This window comes from Acipenser ruthenus, chromosome 24 (genome assembly GCF_902713425.1).
Source record: "Acipenser ruthenus chromosome 24, fAciRut3.2 maternal haplotype, whole genome shotgun sequence".
Lineage (NCBI taxonomy): Eukaryota > Metazoa > Chordata > Actinopteri > Acipenseriformes > Acipenseridae > Acipenser > Acipenser ruthenus.
Genome location: NC_081212.1, coordinates 14,887,500 through 14,899,949, shown reverse-complemented (window position 1 = coordinate 14,899,949; position 12,450 = coordinate 14,887,500). Strand labels below are relative to the sequence as shown.

The following is a 12,450-nucleotide window of genomic DNA, read 5'->3' as shown; positions in this document are numbered from 1 at the left end:
ATATCAAACTTGTGTGGATATACAGCAAACTGGATACATCAAACTTTTGTGAATATACAGCAAACTGGATACATCAAACTTTTGTGGATATAGAGATCAAGTAACTCTTCATGATGTTATCACAAATCTTGCCCTACAAATAGATGAAGATGCAGTTTCAAAGTTCAATATTGATAGAGGCATCTAAAATACACGCTACACTATTTCAGTCTACATCTGCCATGACTTTGGAAACTAATGTTCTGGAGAAAGAAGGATCAGATTGTTACAAGTAAGATATTGCTTCATTTTTCTCAGTTTGTCACCATAAATGTAACACCAATGTAACACCAGCTTTATTACCATTGAATTTAGGAGGAACGTGTATGTAAGCAGAAGACTTTCAATAAAATATCTTTTTATTTATTTTTATTTTAGGCAGTATACATCACTTATCTATGATTGTACTGAGCTTAATTCTTCAAGTGATGAAGAAGGAGTACAGTTTGCTGAGAATTCATCTGTCTGCTTACATGATGGGTATTTTTTTCAAAATATTTATAATGTGTCAAAATGATTGCATTTCTCCCACTGATATTTTTGCAATGCTCAAATGAACCCTATTGTATACAGACAAAAAATATAGTGTTTTATATTTTTAGCAAAAGTTGTGTTCACAAGCACAATGTATTAACTACCTAAATGTTCTTTTCTTTTATAGAGATCAAGTAACTCTTCATGCTGTTATCACAAATCTTGCCCTACAAATAGATGAAGATGCAGTTTCAAAGTTCCATATTGATAGAATAAATATATGGGATGGTGCACTTCGTGGATTTAAGCGCAAAACATACAAGCCAGAAAATAGAATGTCTGTAATGTTTACTGACTCAGATGGCAACTCGGAAGGAGCTGTGGACAGAGGTGGTCCTACAAGGGAATTTCTAACTTTATTAATGCAGACACTACAGAACAGTAAAATATTTGAAGGTTCAGAAGACTGGAAAAATGTGACCTGCGATTCCCAAGGTAATTGCAGTTTTAGGTATTTAATTTGTTTTTTAATCTTAATTTTCTTGCAATACACCCATCTATAATTTTTTCACATGCTTCATTCTTTTATGTATTTCAATAGCATTACGTGATGATGATTACTTTCTGGCTGGAAGAATTATAGCCATATCTTTGGTGCATGGCGGACCATCCCCCAACTTTTTTTCTCAGACATTATATGACAGTCTAGCCTATGACCCTCAGCAGGACACACCTTCTGTGAAAGACATCTGTGATTGTGATATTGCAGAGATAATTTTGGAGGTGCGTTCAAAGTTTTAACTTGAATACATTTAATGAGAATCTGTGTATCAGTATTAATAATAATACTAATGTATTATTCGAAAATATTCCTCTTTACATAGATTTGTTGTGTGTTAGCAGTTTGTGACTATTGCCATGCTTCATGTTATTCTCATACACTCCCCCCACACACTAGTTTTTGTAAAGGTTTGGCTGGTATGATGTTGTCATACTAATTCTGAGTTTTTATACTTATGTTTTGACTTTTTCAGATGGAGAATGTGTCAACACTAGAGGGGCTTAAAGATGTTGCAGCCAAGCACTGCAACCTTCTGCATGTGGCAGGATGTTACTGCTATTTACAAAATCTGCAAGACAGAGATGTACTTGTACAAGACTTCATGAAGTGGTATGTTTGTGGCCGAACAAGAAATTCCCTGGAAAGGTACATTTATTTTGTCATGCATTTCAGTAGATTACTATATTTATACTTGTCAGTTGAAAACATGAGTATATTAAATATGGAGTGAGAGTGTAGCAAATACCTGTTCAACCATTTAATAAATGCTTACATTAGCAATATTCACATTGAACTGTGAGTAATAGTTTGTTTAGATTTATAAAACATGTTAAGTACACTGTCACAGTAAATGTAGAAAATATTCTGTGTAGTTTTGTAAGAAATATCTGAACTGATGTCCAACTTTATTTATTAGTACGGTATGTGTTGACTGGTCACTAACATGAAGAAAGAAGCAGGCATTCTGTTTTTCATGTACTTTATATATGTTTCCTAGGTTAAAAGAGGGATTGAAGACGCTTGGTGTGCTTGACGCCATTGTTGCACATCCTGTTCTTTTCGCCAATTAATTTTGCTGGAGGGAGGAAGTGCTCACATCTGAACAGTTTTCAGAATTGTTCAAAATATCATTCAGCACTGCTGGAAGTAATAAAAGACGTGAGGAACAACGAATTGTGGGCTATTGGAGAGATTACCTACAGGATGTGGAAGGTAAAGATAATGTACTTGTAGCAATGTCGAAGGGCTGCTGGGTCATTGCAGCTGACAAAGTGGATATAGTTTAAATGTAATATGTACTTTAAGGTGACTAGCCATGGCCATCAATTGCAGACTTGCCATTCTGAGATATATACTCTGGCTCAGACCTATATGAAAGACATTTACTATATTATGGTATTCATAAAGGTGACAGTTGCGGGGCTGGGACAAGACCTAAAGCATCGTCAATTTTCACTACATTTCTGTACCACAGCCACCAGCAAGCTTTGGGGGGGAAAATGTAGGAATATTTAACGTTTAAAAAAATAAATACACATTTTTCATATTTAGATAAAGTGTTGGAATATAAAAATACTACAAATGCCTTAATATCCCTTTTTACAGTGTGGTAATTGTTTGAATGTAAAATGATTTTAAAGCATATGATGTAATCCATGTGTATAATTTTGCAAAAGAAAGTTAAACTTTGATGCACAACACTTGTTTATGCATTTATATAATTATTTACTTTTATGTTTCACTATTTTTATTTTCAGATGCGGAGTCCAACGTGTCATTAAGACAGATTCTAGCATTCATTACAGGAGCAGACAAAGAGCCACCTCTTGGTTTTCAACCACAACTGTCTGTTGAGTTCCTGCATGAGAATAATGAAGGATACAGTGCCTTGCGAAAGTATTCGGCCCCCTTGAACTTTGCGACCTTTTGCCACATTTCAGGCTTCAAACATAAAGATATGAAACTGTAATTTTTTGTGAAGAATCAACAACAAGTGGGACACAATCATGAAGTGGAACGAAATTTATTGGATATTTCAAACTTTTTTAACAAATAAAAAACTGAAAAATTGGGCGTGCAAAATTATTCTGCCCCCTTAAGTTAATACTTTGTAGCGCCACCTTTTGCTGCGATTACAGCTGTAAGTCGCTTGGGGTATGTCTCTATCAGTTTTGCACATCGAGAGACTGAAATTTTTGCCCATTCCTCCTTGCAAAACAGCTCGAGCTCAGTGAGGTTGGATGGAGAGCATTTGTGAACAGCAGTTTTCAGTTCTTTCCACAGATTCTCGATTGGATTCAGGTCTGGACTTTGACTTGGCCATTCTAACACCTGGATATGTTTATTTGTGAACCATTCCATTGTAGATTTTGCTTTATGTTTTGGATCATTGTCTTGTTGGAAGACAAATCTCCGTCCCAGTCTCAGGTCTTTTGCAGACTCCATCAGGTTTTCTTCCAGAATGGTCCTGTATTTGGCTCCATCCATCTTCCCATCAATTTTAACCATCTTCCCTGTCCCTGCTGAAGAAAAGCAGGCCCAAACCATGATGCTGCCACCACCATGTTTGACAGTGGGGATGGTGTGTTCAGGGTGATGAGCTGTGTTGCTTTTACGCCAAACATAACGTTTTGCATTGTTGCCAAAAAGTTCGATTTTGGTTTCATCTGACCAGAGCACCTTCTTCCACATGTTTGGTGTGTCTCCCAGGTGGCTTGTGGCAAACTGTAAACGACACTTTTTATGGATATCTTTAAGAAATGGCTTTCTTCTTGCCACTCTTCCATAAAGGCCAGATTTGTGCAGTATACGACTGATTGTTGTCCTATGGACAGAGTCTCCCACCTCAGCTGTAGATCTCTGCAGTTCATCCAGAGTGATCATGGGCCTCTTGGCTGCATCTCTGATCAGTCTTCTCCTTGTATGAGCTGAAAGTTTAGAGGGACGGCCAGGTCTTGGTAGATTTGCAGTGGTCTGATACTCCTTCCATTTCAATATTATCGCTTGCACAGTGCTCCTTGGGATGTTTAAAGCTTGGGAAATCTTTTTGTATCCAAATCCGGCTTTAAACTTCTCCACAACAGTATCTCGGACCTGCCTGGTGTGTTCCTTGTTCTTCATGATGCTCTCTGCGCTTTATACGGACCTCTGAGACTATCACAGTGCAGGTGCATTTATACGGAGACTTGATTACACACAGGTGGATTCTATTTATCATCATTAGTCATTTAGGTCAACATTGGATCATTCAGAGATCCTCACTGAACTTCAGGAGAGAGTTTGCTGCACTGAAAGTAAAGGGGCTGAATAATTTTGCACGCCCAATTTTTCAGTTTTTTATTTGTTAAAAAAGTTTGAAATATCCAATAAATTTCGTTCCACTTCATGATTGTGTCCCACTTGTTGTTGATTCTTCACAAAAAATTACAGTTTCATATCTTTATGTTTGAAGCCTGAAATGTGGCAAAAGGTCGCAAAGTTCAAGGGGGCCGAATACTTTCGCAAGGCACTGTATATCTCCAACTTTCCACAAGCTAACACATGCTGCAATATTTTAAAGCTACCAATTTTGAAGTCCTTTGATGAATTTAAGAAGCAGATGGATTTTGCTATTCTCAACTCTCCAGGCTTTGGTCACCCCTGAGGCAGTCCTTCATACTCTTACCAACTCCATGTTCAGTTGGACAGTTTGGGACAGTTCAGGCTTTTTAACTCGCATCTCAATGCATTTAGGTATGTTTCACACATCCATGGAAAATAAATCTCCATGACACTAGCTTGTGGTTACCATCAATGTGCCTGTGGAAACAATAGAAACTCAATTTAATTACAAATACAAGCTTCAACGTGGATATTTATAATTATGCATGCATGCTGCTGAGATCAGTATTTTCCATCTCTTGTGGCTCCAAAAATACAAATGTCCTCCTTGGGTTGTGCGATATTTTAAAATAATAAAATGCCAACTTGAATTATAACTGACAACTGAAAGGAAAACAATTATGAAGTTATTTTTCGTAAGGATAAGGTAGTCAGTAACAAACTTCTTACATGTAAACTACTGTACGTCTATGCAGATATTTGTGGCATTTTTAACCTGTCCTTGACCATTAGGTGGTCTTTTATCACATACAAGCTTGCAGAGGTGGGCCAAAATAAATAATCTACATAAAAAAGATATTAATTTAAATAACTATGCAGCACAGGTTGTGTTACATTTCTTGTTTGGTAATATTTGATTAGACTACTGCGAGCAGCAAGCTTTCTATATGACATATTAGGGCGAGACAATGTCAGGAAATGGTTTAAAAAGAATATGCATACCATAAGTGATTTGGCCCGGGCATATTGTAAACTCTGCGTCTAATTGCTCTTCGTTTTCTTACAGCTCTTCCAACTGGATCTAAAATAGAAAGCCGCTCCCGAACCCTCCACCTTTGCACTCTCACTCCTCTCTGCACAAGACTGCCCCTGACATAGCTTTCTCCAGCATTGGGAGTAAGAGACAAAACGTGCTGTATTTCATCATCAAGAATGTGATTACTCATGTCAGAAAATCTGTTGTGATGCGAGGTATCCATTCCCATTTCTTTTCTTCTGCGATACACAGTAGAAATGGAGACTCCCAGGCATTTTGCAATTGCTTTCCATGAAAATCCCATTTTCCGAAGAAAATCGATCTGGTTACTTCTGATTGAAAATCTAAACACAAAATAGGAATTCAATATTGTTAGCGGGTCGCTGTACTAATGTTAGTGTGGCAGTATAACACATGGCCATTAAGATCAAAGTGTATGGATAATTTGTATGTAGCCTGTATAGGCAGGTCTACTTAGGCATTCATATAGGAAAGATAACAAACATACTTATCTGAATACATACGTCCTTATAACACCTACGTAATGTATTACAAGAAAACCTGTAGCCTATAAGAGTATTTTTATGTTTTACAGAAATAAGTAGTGTTCAGATTAGAGTGATATGTCTACAAAAGATAGATTTGTGGGGAAATACATTCGGATTAAAAAAAATGCAATTTTGAGACAATACAAATCGGGGCAGGGACAAAACCTACCACACGCTGGTCTAAATGATAGTCAAGTGAAGTGTAAGGGTAAGGGCAAGTGCACATTGGCCCTAATCTTAAAAATGATGCCGATGGATATATTTATATTTTCCCATCCCAAGACATTCGTATTTATATAATGGCGTGTACTATTCAAAAAGTGTATGTGAATTCTGAACACGATAGAATTATAAAGAGTTAAAAAAAACAACTTTTTGAAATGTCCCGATTACCCTAAACACGAATACCGGGCATTGTCAACATGTAACTCCACAGCATTTCATTGTTTAAATAAGTACATTCATATATGTGTGCATTTCCTTGTAAAGAAAGCTGTACTTTTTACCTTGGTATTCCCACGTGTCCTTGTCTCGCTGCCATGGTTCTGTAGGTAGAGTCGCAAGTATTTACTTCCATAGAGTCAATATTAATGCGTAAAGATTCAACTGCACATTTCAGATTTGTGTGAATTTGTTCACAGATGGAAATCAAACTTGGATGTTAAATATCAGCGTAGAAAAAAGAAATAAGAATTGCTGCTATAACTTCGAGATGACTCTCTAGTTTAAGAAACAAAACTTCCATCAGTATTATGTCTCTACGAAGTTCCGCTTGCTCTAGGCGTCTCAAACACGACTTCAAAGAAAGTACAAACTCCTCAATATCGATTATTGATGCTAACATGTGTTAATCGGCAAACAGAAAATAAAACAGCAAAACATAAAATTAATAAACTCCATGATAGGATTACCTTCGCCGCTGCACTTCACTTTTCTGACCCCTTTAATTGTGTGTATATATATATATATATATATATATATATATATATATATATATATATATATATATATATATATATATTAAATATCCATGGTACGTTTATACATCATGTATTAATCATTACATGGCTCCTATCACCTGCCAGTTTGTCGACTAAATCAATTACAGATTTCGCGGACTCTGCCATTACTGAAGATAATTATGAAATGACGGTCACAGAAGCACATGCGTAAAGATTCAACTGCACATGTGCTGTGCTGTGTCACGTGTCAATTCTTAAAAAAAAAAGTTTGATGTATCCAGTTTGCTGTATATTATTTATTATTTTTTATTATTATTTATTTCTTAGCAGACGCCCTTATCCAGGGCGACTTACAATCGTAAGCAAAAACATTTCAAGCGTTACAATACAAGTAATACAATAAGAGCAAGAAATACAATAACTTTTGTTCAAGTAAAGTACAAGTTTGACAAACCACAATTCAATAATACAGCAGGTAATAGTGATAGTTACATCAGGATATGATTAAATAGTGATAGTTACATCAGGATGTGAGTAAATACAAAGTACTACAGGTTAAAAACTTGGCCGATTACAGTATTCTGAAGTACAGGATTAAATGCAGTAAAATAGGGGCTGATAAGAGCAAAATAAAGCACATTTACATGAAGGGTGATAGTGTCCCAGGATACAAACAGAGGAGTTCTACAGGTGCTCTTTGAAGAGGTGAGTTTTAAGGAGGCGCCGGAATGTGGTCAGGGACTGGGCAGTCCACAAAAGTTTGATGTATCCAGTTTGCTGTATATCCACACAAGTTTGATATATGTTATACCCATTCTGATATATGCTATATCCATTCTGATATATGTTATACCCATTCTGACATATGCTATATCCATTCTGTTATATGCTATACCCATTCTAACATATGCAAAGTCATGTCTTCCACATGTTTTAACTTCCTTTCTATATTACAAATCCATGTATTGAAATGGTCTGGCATATTTGCAGAATCAGCTCCACCGTGAATTCTATTGATGCTACTAGCCCTGTGAGTGTCTGCACTGTCTGAGCTGCCTTGTGACGTTTGACCACCCATACTATCTATGGCACTGCTGTCAATCATTGTCTGCTTGCAAGCAGCAAAGTAAAAACGTGCCTTTTAAATGTATCCCGCGTGTTCTTAGTGGAGTTTCTACGCACACTAATTGTTTTATTTATATATGTGCATATTTCACACTTGAAATACTGTTCATTCTGCACATTTCTAATATCGAGACTGAAGTTACGATTTAAGATGTTATAGACTGCAAGAGTTACATATCGTTCTGCCTCGTTACTTCTTCTGGCAAAGGTCTCATGCATCACCCCATTTGTCAATAATGACAGGTTTAATTGTGGAATGCTGCTTTCCTTTACTGTTTGGTTCTTTCTAACACTCACAGTAGCAGCACTTGCTGTTGTCATTGTCTCAGAGGGAGGGAATCGGCTGGACGCCTGTAAAAACCTGATGTCACTTAATCTAACCCACATGTCTTCTGGTAACACTTTATTTTAAGCACTACATATTAGCCATTTATTATGCACTTATTTGTGACTAATTAGCACATAATACATCCATAATACATCATGTATAGCCTCCTAATAAGGGTTTGTTAGGTACTTATTATGCTTATTCTCAAACATGGCTTACTAACAGGTTACTGGACTTTAATAAAGGAGTGCATGCCTTATGCTGAAGTGAAGACTGTTCTTGGCCATATGAGGTCCTACTAGCTGCTTGTATATGATTAATACCTTGGTAATAAAGCAGCAAAACAAAGTGGATCATGCATGGATAACACTCTATCCCAGAGTTGGAGGATGTTGGTCACAAGTAAAGAATTTTGCAGCCCCTATTCTGAAGTAAAGGTTTCATTTCCATTAATTAAGAACTTATTAAAAACATATAGGTCATTAATAAAGTGTTTTGCAGCCCCTATTCTGAAGTAAAGGCTGCTTTTACATTACTTAAGAACTCATTAGCAGCATATGTCATTAATACAGTTTTGATCTCACAAATTATGCACAAAGAAGCAATTATCACCAATCTTCAATCAGTTGTGCAGCCTGTATACTGAAGTGGAGACTCCAGGCACCGCATGAAGCTCTTACTCACATTAATGAACCTGACAAAAAAATAAATAAATAAGTTGAAGTAAAAAAGAAACAGACAAAATCCTTTTAATTAGGAATTTATTTGTTCTTTTTTAAAGAACTGTTAAAACTTGTAACAAATTATATTTTGTGAGATTTATATAACATTTTGAGAAATTATTATTTCAGTCTTTTGCGATATGTAGTTACTTTAGAGCACTGTAAACATCGAACTACTCAAAGATACTTAAATATTTTAAGACAGATGTGTAGTGGACAGAAAGTTGTAGTCAAAAATATATTTGTTTTGCAGTTAATGATTACTGGGATAATATTATATCGATTTCAAAACTGCTGCATTCTCGATTCGTACACACTGTCCTCATAGGGGCAGAACCCAATCACGTTCTGTTCGCCCAGCCTACTTGTAGAAAGAACTAGTCCCAGTAAGTTTGTCATAACAAGAGTTGACTAATTGCAATCATGACTGCAGCTTCAGAATCATATTGACTGCAAACAAACAGATGTCACCTTCCAATTGCTTTAGAGCAGGGGTATCAAACTCCAGTCCTCGATGGCCGCAGGGTCTTCTGGTTTTCATTCCAACTTAAGCTCTCAATTAACATAATTGATCGAATTATTTGCTGAATTTGACATATTTAATATTTTTCAAGGTCTTTTACAGTTGATGGTTTTAAAAATGCATTTGATTCAAGATACACTACCTAGGAAATATTTTGAGGCCAGAAGAAAAGTGTTAAATGTGTCCAGTTAATCAAATAATTAGACCAATTAAGTAACTGAGAGCTTGGGTGGAACGAAAGCCAGAAGACACTGCGGCCCTCCAGGAACTGAATTTCACACGCCCGCTTTAGAGTGTCTGTCCAGCAAGTTCAGCAACAGCAATTCAACTGTTAATGTTTTTAATTGGCAATAAAACAATGGAGTGCCTTAGCTCTGCTCCAGGGAAAAGAGTGAAACCAAACTGAGATAAAGCAAGGAATTTGAACATCAGCAAGAAATAATATGATCTGATGTCTCCCCAGTTTCGCACAATAATGTCTTTGCATTTGGGAGGGAAGGTGTCAGGTACCCTCAATGCACAATGAGTAATCATTCCAATAAGTTCCAATCAGACGCACACTATTGCTTCTGCACACAAAGGTAATTAGATCGCTTTGATTGGGGGGATTAAGCTGGTTTCTCTTTTTCTTTTGCATCACTGTACTTTGTCTCCACGAGATCAGACATGGCAAACTTAAAATGAGCGTTTCTAAGTTTGTTAAAAAATGTCTTGGTCCAATTTCAGAATTCATAAAACTGACATGAAAAGAAATACAGTATTTATTTAAAATAAAATAAAAAATGTACTAGACTTTTCTTTCTCTTTTTATTAACAACATCTTCAGAACATACAATTGAGCTGCGTCAAAAACAAGAATTGAACAGCATTTGAGGGCTATGAATTCTGCTGGAGCTGCCGGTATTTTTCATTTGCATAAATACAAAAAAGACTACATGGCACTTTATAAGGGCTTGGAGAAAGACAGGGCAGTGTTGGAGAGGCACTTCAAATGGGGGAGATGCATAACTACTGTCCTATAAAGGGGCTGCTGATTGGGGGGTGCATACTGGCTGTACTGTGTTGGTGTGCAGGACTATTGTCATGAAGATTCAAGTTGAGAAATTATTTTAGACCATCATCACCTAAGTTTGCCCAAAGGGGTATGGTACTCTCAAATTACCTGGCAAACCCAATACTTCAAAAGTTCAAATATATGACAAAGGTGCATCAAATGCATCAATAACAAATAACATCTCTGGTAAAGTAAAGCAGTTTATTGAATATAGAATAGCTAGATTCAGTTATATGGTTCACAAAGCTACAGAATGTAATCAATCAGTGAAAATAATCAAAGGGTTCAATCAAGCCAGAGGAGTTTCTATAACATTAAAAGTATGAAGTGGGCATCTCACAGGGATATTCAGCTCATTTATAAAAAGACATGATTGCACCTGAGAAGGAACAGAGAAGGGTCACAAGGCTGATCCCAGGACTCAATGGCATGAGCTTTGAAGACAGGTTAAAATAATTATATTTCTTCAGCCCAGAGAAAAGAAGGGGAATATACAGTTTTTCTCAATCGCTAAAGAACAGTTACTGAGACTACAGTCAAACCTGCTCACGCGATCATCTTTATTTAGCGACCTCTTTAAATTGCTCCCAATGATCTTTGTGCTTTTATTTAACTATAATTCTCTTACCCAGCAACGGACTCAAACCTCTATTAAGCACCCTTACACTGACACTGGGCTAGTGTTATAAGAAAAATATGGTTTTAAATGGTATGTCCTAAATTCAAAGTAATAACCATTTTAGTGGTCTTTTATCCGTAATCAATAAAACAACAGTGCTCTCTTTTAAAGGAAGAGAGAAAACATGGAGAAACAAAAGGTCCTCCCTAGACGACAGAATTAAAGTTATTAAACTTGTAAAGACAGTAAGTACCAGAAAAACTGCTGCACAATTCGGCACTAGAAAGACGCAGTTACAGCATTTTGAAACGGAAAGAACTAGGGCTTGAAGTTTTAGGTTTTTATTTTTGTTCACGTGACCGTGTTTTGAGCCGATTCAATATCTTAATTAAACTGTTAATTACTAAACAAAGTCGCTTCTTTTTAGCTTGATGTCCTGATTGACTTGCTGATTCTGTTTCACCTTCTTCATTATTCGACACAAGAGCAAGCAATGACATTAATCACTTCCCCCAGATGCTACTTTAACTTGCATTTCACTTGCCTGGGAACTAAGTAGCTTCCAATGTGTCCGTTTCGTGTTGTGTTGTTGTTTCCCGCTAATTTAACAGAATGTTCTCATAATTAGGATGTGGTGGCTTAATACTTAAAGGCAAACCTTTAAAAGGAAAATAAACACCGAAAAATTCAAGCCATATTTATAAGAGTATGAAAACAATGTGCGCGGTAATCGATAAAGATCTTATGCTTATGCTGGCGTTGGTTTCAGGATGCAAAGAATCAACACGTAACTGAAAGGCAGACACAGGCTTTGAAATTTGCAAAGGATTTAAAACATTTTGTGTGACCTGAGACAGGTAAGCATTCATTACTTACACAAAATAATTATGTTTTGTAAATGCATTATCTAAATGAATGTTATTAAATTACATACTTACTGCTGTTCATATTACATCTGGCTTTTACAGTGTGTGTAAGACGTACGTAATTACAGCAAAGCATGTCAGAGACAAATAGAAAATAGTTAATAGTTGACACACTTATGTTGTTCAGACCATCCTCATGTGCATCTATGTAGCATTGTATCTCACGAAGGCGGATATCATTGTTGGCACAGACCAGATCTACAATGGCCAG

The 12,450-nt window shown here is 36.4% G+C and overlaps 1 long non-coding RNA gene across 1 annotated transcript; it reads left to right on the top strand.

Moving 5' to 3' along the window:
• The first annotated feature begins 1,618 nt into the window (after nucleotides 1-1,618).
• LOC131700471 (uncharacterized) lies at nucleotides 1,619-2,952 on the top strand. Its single transcript, XR_009308359.1, has 3 exons — nucleotides 1,619-1,720; nucleotides 2,073-2,287; nucleotides 2,833-2,952. It is a non-coding gene; the product is annotated as an uncharacterized LOC131700471 (long non-coding RNA).
• The last annotated feature ends 9,498 nt before the right edge of the window (nucleotides 2,953-12,450 follow it).